Source organism: Biomphalaria glabrata, chromosome 1 (assembly GCF_947242115.1).
Source record: "Biomphalaria glabrata chromosome 1, xgBioGlab47.1, whole genome shotgun sequence".
NCBI classification, from domain to species: Eukaryota; Metazoa; Mollusca; class Gastropoda; family Planorbidae; genus Biomphalaria; species Biomphalaria glabrata.
The window spans coordinates 7,097,897-7,113,587 of record NC_074711.1 but is presented as its reverse complement, the minus strand read 5'-3'; the positions used below and the strand labels follow the sequence as shown (position 1 = coordinate 7,113,587).

Sequence of the window (15,691 nt, the reverse complement as noted above, 5' to 3'; positions counted from 1 at the left end):
TCAAATAAAATGTATTTCCCTTGTTTGACACCAAAAAAAATTAATTACTAATAGTTGATTATTTAATTGGTTAATTATTAATTGATTTTTGTGTGGTCAGGTAAAAGAAATAATTGCCCCAATAATTTCAGCTAAATCGAGATAGGGTGTGGGAGAAATAACGTGTTCAAAAATTTTACTAGAGTGACTTGATATAACTTTGTGAAAATTGAATGCCCGAGGATGCAGCCAACTCTTTTCATTCCAATCTGGTAATCAGGCAATCAGTGCTTTAACTAGACATTGAGTATTGTATTTCAGTGATGCCCAAGCTACAACCCCCGGCCGGGCCATATCCGGCCAGTCGAAACTCCCACAATGAAGCCGCAGTCAGCTTGACGTTTTTGGTTGTTTTTTTTTGTATTTTTTTTTTTAGCTTTTTTTTTCTGTGGTAATGCTGTTCGTGACACGTCTGTCGCAAAATTATATACCCCTCCCTCTCTCAGGCCGACTAAAGGTTAGGCTCAACTGTTCTGGTTTATCATGACCAGTGTCAACTATTTATGTCAGAACGTAGTAGTAGTTACTTAACAACAACAACAATAAGGACAGACAACAACAATAAGGACAGACAACAAGAATAAGGACAGTCAACCAGTCATCAATTGAATTAACTAACAAGCGATATGGGCTAATTTGAAGATGCGTTTATAGAAGCAAATTTGGACAGGCTTAATAGACCTCTTTGAGATTCCAAAGTCTTGATCGGTCAAGTAAGGTTATAAGTATTAAATACCTTACAGAAAAAAAGTTTTGTCCAAATTAAAAATTGCACTTATATAATTATATATAATATATAAATATATAATTGTAGAGTTTTATTATTTCTAAATTTTTAATCTCTAAACGTAATCAATGTTTTAATTAGGTTTTGCTCTTGGCTGTACTGGTTTATCAACCCATCATTTTGTCTCTCATAAGTATGCATAAACGGGTGGAGTTGTTATCAACCAATAAAAAGACAGCACGTTTAAAACGAGAGAGTTTGAGTTCATCTTCCAGCCAATCATGTACGATCTTTCTGTCAAAAAACAACGAAGCACCCAATTAGCTGTAATTGGATATTGACAGCCTTCGTATTTTTTTAAAATTTATATTGAATACAGACACACGATTATTTTCCTGTTCATACCACAGGACTTGAACATGTTTCCACTGGCAGAAGTTTAAAGAGTCTTTCTTGCCAGTTACCACTTCGTTAGCAGAAATGATATCACTACTGACGACGCTTTTTCTCCTGCTTTCTCCAAAAGGTTTTTATTTTACTATCAATATCTCTTAATAGTTAGAGTAGTCACTGACATATTCCAATAAACAACACGCGAAAGATTCGTTGATCTAATTCTGAATGGGGAAAGGAGTTTACATTAGGCAATTCAAGGAATGGCTTATAACTGAGTTCAAGACTCTGAACTAGCCTCAGTGAATTATTGTTACCTGTTACAGCTGATTTTACTGCATACCTGCCTATCATTAGAAAGCTAAACTCCGTAACCACCGCTACTAAGGCGCGGTCTTCGAGTCCGAAATTAGAGAAAGAGCGCAATATTCCACTTGACTACGTAGACCTAGTTGCAACTTAGAACCCATGACGCAGACAAAGCTGTTGTCATTCGCGAGTTTAGTTACGCTCTTATCGCATAGAGCTAAAGGAAGACTACACTCCCTTATAAAAAAAAAAGTCGATCCTGGCAATTTCAGAGAATGAACATTTTCGAATATAGTGATTGTTTAATTAATATAGTGTTATTAACAAACATAGACATAAAAAAAAGTTTTTGTTTTCGAATATAGTGATAGTTTAATTTATATAACGTTATTAACAAACATAGACATAAAAAAAAGTTTTTGTTTTCGAATATAGTGATAGTTTAATTTATATAACGTTATTAACAAACATAGACATAAAAAAAGTTTTTGTTTTCGAATATAGTGATAGTTTAATTTATATAGCGTTATTAACAAACATAGACATAAAAAAAAGTTTTTGTTTTCGAATATAGTGATTGTTTAATTTATATAGCGTTATTAACAAACATTGACATAAAATAAAGTTTTTGTTTTCGAATATAGTGATTGTTTAATTTATATAGCGTTATTAACAAACATAGACATGAAAAAAAACCTCTACTTTTGCGCTGTGAAGTCAGTTGTTATTATCCCCTCGGTTGATATCACAATGGGGTATATTGTTGTTTTAGATAATTTCCATAAACGCTTAATCTCCTAGCCAAGGTTCCCATATTTTCGTTGTTTTTCCAGCTCAGTTTTTTTTTAATTATGAGATAGTGGTACAGCGATGTCAATAATGCAACAAGAATCTTCTTAGGAATCTTAAGAGTTTCGAAGGTCAGTTTTCGCTATCCCAACAACAGAGTAGCCTATATTGTTAACCAGCTTTAAGCAATGTTAAGGAAGCAGCTTAATCTCTAAGCTTAGGTTTTCATTCAATTTGTTCGTTGCTCACTTTATGGAGTCAGATTGTGGCACTGCGATGTCAATCATTGATTGCGGATTTTTTAAATTTTTTTTGGGTAAATTTACAGTTCCGCCCTCTGACAGGCAACGAGAATCTTCCTCGGAATGTTAAAGGCCTTGAATGTATCTGTTGGGTCAATTGTCATTATCACCTCGGTTAATATTATTGATATTATTATGTTAATATTCATTCTCTGGCATTGCCAGAGTCAGCCTCGCAAGAGAGAAACCAAATTAATCGTAGTCCTTTTAACATTGTTTACTGAGAACTTTTCTGGTGAATATTGGTTTCTAAAGATGGGGGGTTTTGCCTTGGGTAAAATCTCTTTCAACGACAAGCCTTTCCATTCTTTTATGACATATTGTCTTCCCATCGCTTTCTCCGTCTGCCTCTTCTTCTTTGTCCTGGTACTGTTCCGTGAGTTCCCCGAGGGGAGATATTTGCAAGTCCTGAGGACATTATGATATAGCCATGAAGTGTTAGTTGTGCGTTTTTTTTTTGTAGAAGAAATCTTGTTTCTAATCTTTTGTGATGCGGTCCCTAGGACCTTGTGTAGCGTTTTAATTCCATTGCTAGGATCCTCTTCTCTAGTTCTTCAGTTATGTCCCCTTATTAATGATGGATTTTTCATTTTTTTAAATTAATCACATAAATCTGCTCTTCGTTTTTACATAGATTTGTACGACCCCGTTTAGTTTCTCTAAGCAATCCATTTCATTACGAGAGAAAAACAAAGCAATAGAAAAAAGAATACTTTAAAAAAAAAAAAAAACACGCTTATTTAAGGGAAAGAACCGCTAATTACTGCCATTTATCTGAACATTAGAGGGCTTAGTATCTTTTCTGCTATATAAAATAAAATTACTTAACTGATACTAAATGATTAACTCATCTGTTAATTTTTTGGATTGATTCGGGTATTATCATCGACTATGAATAATTATGCAAATTTTCAACTTTATCTGAGAATGGTAAATGAGAGAAAAAAATACTCTATTCAAGAATGGGAAATTGGGGAAAAAAACATGTTCAAACCTTTTACCAGACAGACAGGCAGAGTGAGTTGATAAAAGTTATGTAAAAAAAAAAGACAAAAGAAGATAAGACAGAATGAGGTCGCGGTGCAGAGGAAGCTAAAGAAAACTACAAGGTAAAGATTGAGAGGAATACACGTTATAAACAATGTCAAGGACACTTTATTGAAAGATCAGTGCTTCCAACTAAGTAATTACATTTACTTTGAGCTAAAAGGGAACGAACTCAAAAGTGTGATTCTACAGTGCTGAAAAAGGCACGAAAATAATGAAACGGTTTATTAATATACTTCTTTTACGTCCATAATATGTACACCGGAAGCACCAGAAAGCTTGCTATATGAAAATCTTCAATGGTTTTGCTTCCGGTATAGAATAGCAGACTATCGTGTTTTGGGTGTTAAATCTCCAATGCAATAATCATTAACAATCAAAATATTTAAAAAAAAATCATTTTTAAAAATAAAAGCTTATCTTATGGGAGTAAATTTACAGCTACATATCTCAATACTAAATAATTTATTTCCCTTTTACGATACCAGACAGAATATTTTTTTGATTATCAAATAATATTTAACTAAATGGTAATTTTTTTTTTTATTGATCGAACTTTTGTTAAGTACACTAAATAATTGTGTTAAGTTTCAACTTGATCTTAGAATGGATATGGGACAGACAGGTAGAGCTGATATAAGCTTTGTAAAAATACTCAAATATATCATGTGACTTCCTTACCGAAAACAGTTACACAGACTAAAAACAGACTAATATACCTAGGTATTATAATAAAGGAGAATCCCCCTATTGATGAAATTATTAAAAAATCAAACAAAACAACATTAAACTAAAATGTCACTTAATCTTCGTAAGGCCAATTATTATTATTATTATAGCTTTTATATAGCGCTACTTTCATGCTTATAGCATGCTCAGAGCGCTTTGGTCCAATCTCATTTGTGGACCGGTGGGGGGAGGGGGTATCTAGGAGTTGGTTTTCCGTGCTGCCTTTAGGCGCTCAGTAAACGCAACTCTGCCCGAGTCGGGTGTCGAACCTCGAGCCCCCTTCTAGGTAGCCGAGACAAGCCAAGTTCAAGCACACTTAGCCTCTCGACCACGCCAATAATAGAATATGCATCCTCTATTTGGTACCCTTCAACTCAAGAAAACATTAAGAAACTGGAACAGATATAAAATAGAGCAGTGAGAATATTCACATTTGATTAGAGTGACACTTCTATTATAATCATTAAATTTAGAGACTCTTTAGGATAGAAAACAAAAAAGTAAAGCATCAACTATTTATAAAACACTGAACCTTTATCTTCAAATCTACAACAACAAATCCTTATAAAGTACTCCAGAAGACCCAAAGATAAAGGCACATTTATTTTCCCATATGCTAGGACAAATTTGTACAAATACTCCTTCTTTCCATATAATGCTATTAGATATATCGGTTGCCTGACTCAGCCAGAAAAAACCAACTAGTCGGCAGAGTTAAAGTCATTGATTAACATGCATGACTAAATTGACCTAGGGACACGCGTAGGACGTAATCATCTTCTTTTTAAAGCAAATTCTGTATTTTATAAGATAAGATATAAAAAAAAAATAGAATTTTTCTAACTTCGAGGTCAATAAACAGCAAGCTTTTAAAGTGTTTTCCGTGTCCCAGATCCTCAATATCAAATTGTGTTTAATATTCATTTTTTTTGTAAATTCTATTGATTGTGACTTTTGTTTTGACTCTCTAGTTGCAGGGGACTGCTACGGAGACACAATAGCCCGACAAAAACGACTTCTCGGTGAGATACTCGATATGAGTCCCGCGATCCTTTCCTTGGAGAAACTACATGCGGACTCCGTTCAGCAAACCCTCCACGAGATGGAAACATTTCAAAAGTACCAGTTTGCCGAGATCACCCCTTACGAGTATAAAAAGTTACTTTTGTCTCGCTACTTGGTATTTTCAGCATCTTTCGCCTTGAATATCTGCAATCAGTATGGAGCCCGGCTCGTGGAAATCATGGAAGAAGATGAGAGAAAAGCGATCGCCGTCATGTTGGATCTTAGTGATACACCTGTCGACTGCTTAGTCATCGGTACTCGTTTTGACAAAGGTGACTGGACCTACTGGTACAGTACGAGGCCAGCCTACAGGACCTTGTCAGCGGAGGAGAACCAGCAGAAAGGGAATTGCATGATTTTGGAAAATCAAAAAAGTTGGAATATGACGAGAGTGCCTTGCCTTAGATCTTACTTCTGCCACTTTATGTGTGAGATAACGATGAAATAAATATCGATCACATAAATCAGCTCAGCACTGTCAATATTATCTCCCCTAAGCTAAAGGGGGAAAAAAACAAGACGATGATATCACCATTATCTGATATTTTATTCAATGGAAGAAAATTATTTGTAGTATTCAATATCAAGTTATTATATAATACTAACATTCTATGCTAACCAAGCAAATCCTTTGTTGTATTCGATTCCAGTGTATCATTTAACACTAATATTCGAAGCTAACCAGGCTGCTTGCATGAAGTTAATCCTATTTAATTTAAACTTAAGAAATATTTCAAAGTTCTATTTTTAGATAGATAAGAATCACCAACGCTGTGCTATCCTAGCAAACATTGGAATTATTTCATTTAATACAAAAGACGTTAGCAGAACTGAAAAAAAAATATCCTTGTATAATATTTATTCCCTAAGAAAACGTCCGGATATTATGTAACACCAAAAATAACTTTTTAAAAAAAAAAAAAAACTTCTCACTCGTACCAAATCGCAACAAAACTCAATACCTCTTCCTCTCCGGTAGAGTAGCGTACAAGAAAATTCGAATTTTACAAAAGACTTTGGCCTATTTATTAATTACCATTTTCCCAAATTACATGTTTCATCATGGCATCGAAAGAAATGACTGAAAAAAAGTAACGACTTCTATCGGCGCTTTGATGAAGTATTCAGTTTAGTTACCTCAGCACAGTGACAGTACTGCACATTTGCATCGGGCAGCCACCAAACACCCTTGGTGTTAAAAAAAAAAAAAGAAAGTCATTTTATCCATTAACATTTTTTTTTTTGAAAATCCGTGGTATAGCCTTTAGGCCAAAGTCGGACCCGCGAAAGTCAAGAAATTCCTGTTTCTGTTAATAATAATAATGTAATTTAGATCTATTTAGCTCTGTTAACAAACATAATATAAGCTCGAGACATAAACACGAGAGTTAAAATGATTAACTGATCTAAAAATATTTCGGTATATATTTGTGTTTTCTTCCGTAATAAACCCCCCTCCCCCTGTAACAGATTTGTATACCTTCTCTCCTTCCTTATCCGTTACGTAATAAAAAAAAAACTCCCCCTGTAACAGATTTGTATACCTTCTCCCTTTGTATACCTTCTCTCCTTGTATACCTTCTCCCCTTGTATACCTTCTCCCCTTGTATACCTTCCTCCTTGTATACCTTCTCCCCTTGTATACCTTCTTGTATACCTTCTCCCCTTGTATACCTTTCTCCTTGTATACCTTCTCCCCTTGTATACCTTCTTGTATACCTTCTCCCCTTGTATACCTTCTTGTATACCTTCTCTCCTTGTATACCTTCCTCCTTGTATACCTTCTCTTCTTCCTTATCCGTTACGTAATATCAGAACGTTGCCTAAGGTTAGGAGTATTTTAACTCTTTCTCTCCGTAATTATTTACCACATTCTGGTGGAATCAACGTTGGTATCGTCAGTCAGGAGAGAAAGAGTTAATACAAGTCATTTTTTATCCTAGCAAACCTGGGACTTTCTAACTAATCAATACAGACATGAAGCTTTCCCACAAATCAAAACAAGCTTAAAGCTTGTTCTTCTCATAGCAAACTTAGGACTTTCCAACTTCTCATAGCAAACTTATAACTTTCAAACTTCTCATACCAAACTTAGGACTTTCCAACTTCTCATAGCAAACTTAAGACTTTCAAACTTCTCATAGCAAACTTAAGACTTTCAAACTTCTCATAGCAAACTTAGGACTTTCAAACTTCTCATACCAAACTTAAGACTTTCAAACTTCTCATAGCAAACTTAAGACTTTCAAACTTCTCATAGCAAACTTAGGACTTTCCAACTTCTCATAGCAAACTTAGGACTTTCCAACTTCTCATAGCAAACTTAGGACTTTCAAACTTCTCATAGCAAACTTAGGACTTTCAAACTTCTCATAGCAAACTTAGGACTTTCAAACTTCTCATAGCAAACTTAGGACTTTCCAACTTCTCATAGCAAACTTAGGACTTTCCAACTTCTCATAGCAAACTTAGGACTTTCAAACTTCTCATAGCAAACTTAGGACTTTCAAACTTCTCATAGCAAACTTAGGACTTTCCAACTTCTCATAGCAAACTTAGGACTTTCAAACTTCTCATAGCAAACTTAGGACTTTCCAACTTCTCATAGCAAACTTAGGACTTTCAAACTTCTCATAGCAAACTTAGGACTTTCCAACTTCTCATAGCAAACTTAGGACTTTCAAACTTCTCATAGCAAATTTAGGACTTTCAAACTTCTCATAGCAAACTTAGGACTTTCAAACTTCTCATAGCAAACTTAGGACTTTCCAACTTCTCATAGCAAACTTAGGACTTTCAAACTTCTCATAGCAAATTTAGGACTTTCAAACTTCTCATAGCAAATTTAGGACTTTCAAACTTCTCATAGCAAACTTAGGACTTTCCAACTTCTCATAGCAAACTTAGGACTTTCAAACTTCTCATAGCAAACTTAGGACTTTCCAACTTCTCATAACAAACTTAGGACTTTCCAACTTCTCATAGCAAACTTAGGACTTTCCAACTTCTCATAGCAAACTTAGGACTTTCCAACTTCTCATAGCAAACTTAGGACTTTCCAACTTCTCATAGCAAACTTAGGACTTTCCAACTTCTCATAGCAAACTTAGGACTTTCCAACTTCTCATAGCAAACTTAGGACTTTCCAACTTCTCATAGCAAACTTAGGACTTTCCAACTTCTCATAGCAAACTTAGGACTTTCCAACTTCTCATAGCAAACTTAGGACTTTCCCACTTAGTATAGCAAACTTGAAGCTTTCCCATATATTATAACAAACAAAAACGGAAGTTCTCCTCGACTAGCTTCTTTTCAAAGTCAACACATTTCTTGTCCACACTTTCTTAGTGAATTTCAAATATTTGTATTAAACAATAGATGAGCGCTTGATTTTTGTTTTCAAATCCCAGAATACATGTAGGCCTATTTTTGTGTTGCTTTCCATATCTGAAATAATAAAGGCAATAAGTTGTTGAAACACGAAATGGTCTTGTTCTGTTGAAATTAAATGAAAGTGTGATGGTTTAAACTACTCTTTCTCTCTCTCTCTCTCTCTCTCTCTCTCTCTCTAACTATAATAGGCCATCTATCCATCTATCTATCAATCATAATTAATCTATCTTTTTTACCTTCCGTCTTTCTTTCTTCCCTTATTTATTTCATTTTCTTTCTTCCCATATTTCTTTCACTTTCTTTCTTCCCTTATTTCTTTCTTTCTTCCCTTATTTATTTCATTTTCTTTCTTCCCATATTTCTTTCACTTTCTTTCTTCCCTTATTTCTTTCACTTTCTTTCTTTCTTTCTTCCCTTATTTCTTTCGTTTTCTTTCTTCCCTTATTTCTTTCATTTTCTTTCTTCCCATTTTTCTTTCACTTTCTTTCTTTCTTTCTTCCCTTATTTCTTTCGTTTTCTTTCTTCCCTTATTTCTTTCATTTTCTTTCTTCCCATTTTTCTTTCACTTTCTTTCTTCCCTTATTTATTTCATTTTCTTTCTTCCCTTATTTCTTTCTTTCTTCCCTTATTTATTTCATTTTCTTTCTTCCCATATTTCTTTCACTTTCTTTCTTCCCTTATTTCTTTCACTTTCTTTCTTTCTTCCCTTATTTCTTTCATTTTCTTTCTTCTCTTATTTCTTTCATTTTCTTTCTTCCCTTATTTCTTTCACTTTCTTTCTTCCGTTGTTTCTTTCACTTTCTTTCTTCCCTTATTTCTTTCTTTCTTCCATTATTTCTTTCATTTTCTTTCTTCCCTTATTTCTTTCAGTTTCTTTCTTCCCTTATTTCTTTCATTTTCTTTCTTCCCATATTTCTTTCACTTTCTTTCTTCCCTTATTTCTTTTACTTTCTTTCTTCCCTTATTTCTTTCTTCTCTTATTTCTTTCTTTCTTCCCTTATTTCTTTCTTTCTTCCATTATTTCTTTCACTTTCTTCCCATATTTCTTTCACTTTCTTTCTTCCCTTATTTCTTTCACTTTCTTTCTTCCCTTATTTCTTTCTTTCTTCCCATATTTCTTTCACTTTCTTTCTTCCCTTCTTTCTTTCACTTTCTTTCTTCCCTTATTTCTTTCACTTTCTTTCTTCCCTTATTTATTTCATTTTCTTTCTTCCCATATTTCTTTCACTTTCTTTCTTCCCTTATTTCTTTCTTTCTTCCCTTATTTATTTCATTTTCTTTCTTCCCATATTTCTTTCACTTTCTTTCTTCCCTTATTTCTTTCTTTCTTCCCTTATTTATTTCATTTTCTTTCTTCCCATATTTCTTTCACTTTCTTTCTTCCCTTCTTTCTTTCACTTTCTTTCTTCCCTTCTTTCTTTCACTTTCTTTCTTCCCTTATTTCTTTCATTTTCTTTCTTCCCATTTTTCTTTCACTTTCTTTCTTCCCTTATTTATTTCATTTTCTTTCTTCCCTTATTTCTTTCTTTCTTCCCTTATTTCTTTCATTTTCTTTCTTCCCTTATTTCTTTCACTTTCTTTCTTCCCTTATTTCTTTTACTTTCTTTCTTCCCTTATTTCTTTCTTCTCTTATTTCTTTCTTTCTTCCCTTATTTCTTTCTTTCTTCCCTTATTTCTTTCACTTTCTTTCTTCCCTTATTTCTTTCTTTCTTCCCATATTTCTTTCACTTTCTTTCTTCCCTTCTTTCTTTCACTTTCTTTCTTCCCTTATTTCTTTCACTTTCTTTCTTCCCTTATTTATTTCATTTTCTTTCTTCCCATATTTCTTTCACTTTCTTTCTTCCCTTATTTCTTTCTTTCTTCCCTTATTTATTTCATTTTCTTTCTTCCCATATTTCTTTCACTTTCTTTCTTCCCTTCTTTCTTTCACTTTCTTTCTTCCCTTATTTCTTTCATTTTCTTTCTTCCCATTTTTCTTTCACTTTCTTTCTTCCCTTATTTATTTCATTTTCTTTCTTCCCTTATTTCTTTCTTTCTTCCCTTATTTATTTCATTTTCTTTCTTCCCTTATTTCTTTCACTTTCTTTCTTTCTTCCCTTATTTCTTTCATTTTCTTTCTTCTCTTATTTCTTTCATTTTCTTTCTTCCCTTATTTCTTTTACTTTCTTTCTTCCGTTGTTTCTTTCACTTTCTTTCTTCCCTTATTTCTCTCTTTCTTCCATTATTTCTTTCATTTTCTTTCTTCCCTTATTTCTTTCAGTTTCTTTCTTCCCTTATTTCTTTCATTTTCTTTCTTCCCATATTTCTTTCACTTTCTTTCTTCCCTTATTTCTTTTACTTTCTTTCTTCCCTTATTTCTTTCTTCTCTTATTTCTTTCTTTCTTCCCTTATTTCTTTCTTTCTTCCCTTATTTCTTTCACTTTCTTTCTTCCCTTATTTCTTTCTTTCTTCCCATATTTCTTTCACTTTCTTTCTTCCCTTCTTTTTTTCACTTTCTTTCTTCCCTTATTTCTTTCACTTTCTTTCTTCCCTTATTTATTTCATTTTCTTTCTTCCCATATTTCTTTCACTTTCTTTCTTCCCTTATTTCTTTCTTTCTTCCCTTATTTATTTCATTTTCTTTCTTCCCATATTTCTTTCACTTTCTTTCTTCCCTTATTTCTTTCACTTTCTTTCTTCCCTTATTTCTTTCATTTTCTTTCTTCCCTTCTTTCTTTCTTTCTTTCATTTAATTTCTTCCCTTATTTCTTTCATTTTCTTTCTTCCTATATTTCTTTCACTTTCTTTCTTCCCTTATTTCTTTCTTTCTTCCCATATTTCTTTCACTTTCTTTCTTCCCTTCTTTCTTTCACTTTCTTTCTTCCCTTCTTTCTTTCACTTTCTTTCTTCCCTTATTTATTTCATTTTCTTTCTTCCCATATTTCTTTCACTTTCTTTCTTCCCTTATTTCTTTCTTTCTTCCCTTATTTATTTCATTTTCTTTTTTCCCATATTTCTTTCACTTTCTTTCTTCTCTTATTTCTTTCACTTTCTTTCTTTCTTTCTTCCCTTATTTCTTTCATTTTCTTTCTTCCCTTATTTCTTTCATTTTCTTTCTTCCATTATTTGTTTCACTTTCTTTCTTCCCTTATTTCTTTCACTTTCTTTCTTCCCTTATTTCTTTCATTTTCTTTCTTCCCTTATTTCTTTCATTTTCTTTCTTCCATTATTTCTTTCACTTTCTTTCTTCCCTTATTTCTTTCACTTTCTTTCTTCCCTTATTTCTTTCTTTCTTCCCTTATTTTCTTTCTTTCTTCCCTTATTTCTTTCACTTTCTTTCTTCCCTTATTTCTTTCTTTCTTCCCTTATTTCTTTCACTTTCTTTATTCCCTTCTTTCTTTCTTTCTTTTTTTTTTCTTTCCTTCTTTTTCCTTTTTTTCTTTCAAGTCAAAAGAGTCTGGTACACAAGCGTCCTTTTATGTCCTATTTAAAGAATGAACATGTAAGTGTACATGAAACACAAAAGCTACATAGAAACTGAAGGACTTGAAGATCTTCACGATGAAACTAATGAATGTCAAGGACGCAAATTGACTGTCACTGTTGCCAACTAGATTTTGTTTAAAAGTTCTACAAACATAAAGGCGTTAAACATTTGCTAAAGATTGCAAAGCACATTTTTTATCACTTTAAAGAAATAAAAAAAATTTAAGTTATAAAAAAAAAGTAATTTGAAAAAAAAAACAAGATTACAAAGACAGTTTGTGTGGAAACACAAACTCAAAATCGGCCCCCGAAGTGGTCCACCCAGGCAGGGTTCAATATTTTCAGAAAGAACATCCAAATGAAATTATATCAAAGACAAATGAGAGATAAGAATGGAGAAAGAAGGTTGACAGATCTTGTGTAGTGCCCCAACGGTACAGCAGATCAAAGGATAGGTGCAAGTGAATGCAAAGTTAGATGTGAACCTGGCCTAACTAGTTCCCCTTTCAGACCTTGTGGTCTATAGGGCAGATGATGTAAAGTTCATCTGTTTTGTGTGGCCTACGGTTAGCGAGGGTGTCATGTAGCCAGCACAACGACCAACCGCCTTTACTTTTCCACAGCTAATATCAGGTACCCATTGGAGCTGGGTGGACTCAGGGGCACCTAAGGATTCCGAAGTTGAAAATCCCAGTCTTCACCAGGATTCGAACCCGGGGCCCCCGGTTCGGAAGCCAAGCGCTTTACCGCTCAGCTACCGCGCCTCTCCTGGCCTAACTGAAGTCTTATAATAGATGTAATTGTTTTGAAAAGGATCAATCTCTTATTCGAATGCTCAATTAAATTAGAAAGGAAATATTCAGCAATAAAAAAAATTGTTCACGAAAATGACATTTACAAGATTACTATTCTTTTTAATTTAGGTCTAACTTATAATGCATACTAATTAGCTTTTTCTCTTTAAAAAACTTGTTGCATAACTGATTTTAAAAATTATATTTTTTCGCTTTCAGAAAAAAAAAAGTAGCCGTTGCATCAGAACTTTGAATGGTCTAAAATACTGTGATGTCGGATTTTCAATATCTTTTCTAGTTTACGAGATCTAAACGGGACAGATGGACAGACATTTCGCACAAAACTAATAGCGTCTTTTCCCCTTTCGGGGGCCGCTAAAAAAACACCATCGTTATTTAACATGACTTTTTTTAAGGGATTTAATAACTAATGAACGATAGATTTTAAAAAATGAACAAAATGGATTACAAAATGGAATATTCTTTACAACGCCACAATATGAATATGGTATAGAACAGGGGTGGGCAACCTTTTTCTGCCGAGGGCCGCATTAAACAAAATTTGGGTGGGGGGCGCATATATATATATATATATAAATATATATATATATATATATATATATATATGTGTGTGTGTGTATTCCCAATTGAGGAATTATAACAAGAGTTAATTTCTTAACTAATTTTACGAATGATTTTTTAAAATTTCGCTACCGTCTATTTACATCACACCATTTCACCATAAATATATATGTGTACTTAATATGAAGTATTGAACTGGCTACTCTCGTGCATAATGTACGGAACCATGGAACTAGCTTACTTATTGTTATCCTTGTGACTGCTGTCAAATTACAGTCAATAAGCATTGACCTGTTCTAACACTTGATAATTTTCAAACAAAAAAAAAAGTATGTTCACAGATGTATGTGGTTCCAAATAATGTGAAGATTTAACAGCTAAGTTTTTTCAAGTGCGGATATACAGCTTCTGGCACCCATGAAACTCCTACGAAAGAACTAACTGGAACTTCTCTTTCAGGTCACAATTTTCTTGGAGGTATGTCATATGGAGGTATGTCAGCTTCTGCATTAAATGGTGAGCTGAGGGTATTGAAAACTAGTTCCAAGTTGCTGACGTCTTAAAATTTGCTTTCGAATTCCACAATCAAGGAATACAAATAAGACTTGTTCTTTTCAACCATTTCACTTTCAGCTAAGGGAAATGATAAAGCCTAATTTCATTAGCTAGCATTTGTTTAAAAAGAATTAAGATGCACCTACATTTCATGTGCAAACTACAAATTGCAATGCTTTCGATGATAAACATGAAGTCTGTCTTTATCTCTTCATTAGAAATAGTATCAAGGTCACAGTCAATGTCCTTTAAGGAACCTAACAATTTCCATGAGATAGGCCTAGGTGTAACAGAAATATAGCATTGCTTTTGTATAGTGCATCTTTGTAGATATAGCCTACTTGGTGCTTTATAATAATAATAATAAGGTGATCCGAATCAACCATCAAACTACCGCCCTATCACATGTCTGTCAGTTATGTATAAAATATTAACTTCACTATTAAAAAGTAAAATGTATAAATTTTGTTCTACCCATAAGCTACTAGCAGATGAACAACAAGGTTGCATTGAAGAGTCGATGGGCTGTAAAGTACAGCTAACTATAGATGGTATTATATTGCATCAAGCAAATAGAAGAAAGAGAAATTTACACGTGCTACTTAGACTACAAAAAAGCATTCGATTCAGTTCCGCATGATTGGCTGATGAAAACCTTGGAAATTCATAGAATCAACCCAAGAATAAAACAACTGTTGAAAGTCTGTATGGATAATTGGAAGATATCGTGATAAACTAGGTTCTGTGCACACAAGAAGGGGTTATACCAGGATGGCTCTCTATCTTTGCTCTGGTTCTGCCTAGCGATTAATCCACTACAATACCTAAATTACGGTTTTGGAGTTGACACTAAATGTAAAAAAATGTGTGTCTTACCTGTTGAACATGGATGATTTAAAGCTATATGCAGAGACCGAGCAAAAGTTACACACCTTAATTAAAACGGTAAAACGCTTTAGTGACGATATCTGCATGTCTTTTAGCTTGGCTAAGTGTGATATCATAAGCATAAAAAAGGGGCAAAGCAGCGAACACTAACATTGCATTCGAAGGCGTCGAAGAACTGAACTCTGACTCCCTTTATGAACATCTTGGAATAAACCAGAATGCCAATTTAAACCATAAAAATTAAAAGAGGACTTTCTTGGTAAATCTTATCTTATCTTATATAATACAGACCTTACTTCAAAAAAGAAGATGATTACGTCCTACATAAGCAAAGAGTACATACAATTTTTAACTCTAAACTGTCTGGCAGTAACCTCATCACTGCAATAAATAGCTGGGCCGTCCCAGTGCTCCTTTACATTTTCGGCGTCATAAAATGGGCTGACACCGACCTACGTGACATTGACAGGCTCACGAGAAAATTATTAACCAAATTTCGATGTTTGCACCCCAAGCCCTCCGCCATAAGATTATACCTTCCCAGGAAGGATGGAGGTCGAGGATTGCAGAACATCTTCATATTGTGTAAAGATGCAAGTTTCAAAAATACGATC

The 15,691-nt window shown here is 33.7% G+C and overlaps 2 long non-coding RNA genes across 4 annotated transcripts; one reads left to right on the top strand and one right to left on the bottom strand.

The window, feature by feature from the left end:
- Nucleotides 1–1,070: 1,070 nt before the first annotated feature.
- On the top strand, nucleotides 1,071–8,885 carry LOC129924496 (uncharacterized). Its single transcript, XR_008776429.1, has 2 exons — nucleotides 1,071–1,292; nucleotides 5,307–8,885. It is a non-coding gene; the product is annotated as an uncharacterized LOC129924496 (long non-coding RNA).
- LOC129924497 (uncharacterized) lies at nucleotides 6,800–7,192 on the bottom strand. Of its 3 annotated transcripts, none has more exons than XR_008776433.1 (3): nucleotides 7,149–7,192; nucleotides 6,962–7,045; nucleotides 6,800–6,880 (listed from the first exon to the last, which is right to left on the bottom strand). It is a non-coding gene; the product is annotated as an uncharacterized LOC129924497 (long non-coding RNA). The 3 variants fall into 3 exon arrangements; XR_008776432.1 differs by having other exon boundaries at nucleotides 7,120–7,172; XR_008776430.1 differs by lacking the exon at nucleotides 7,149–7,192 and adding an exon at nucleotides 7,075–7,141 and having other exon boundaries at nucleotides 6,962–7,028.
- Nucleotides 8,886–15,691: the final 6,806 nt, after the last annotated feature.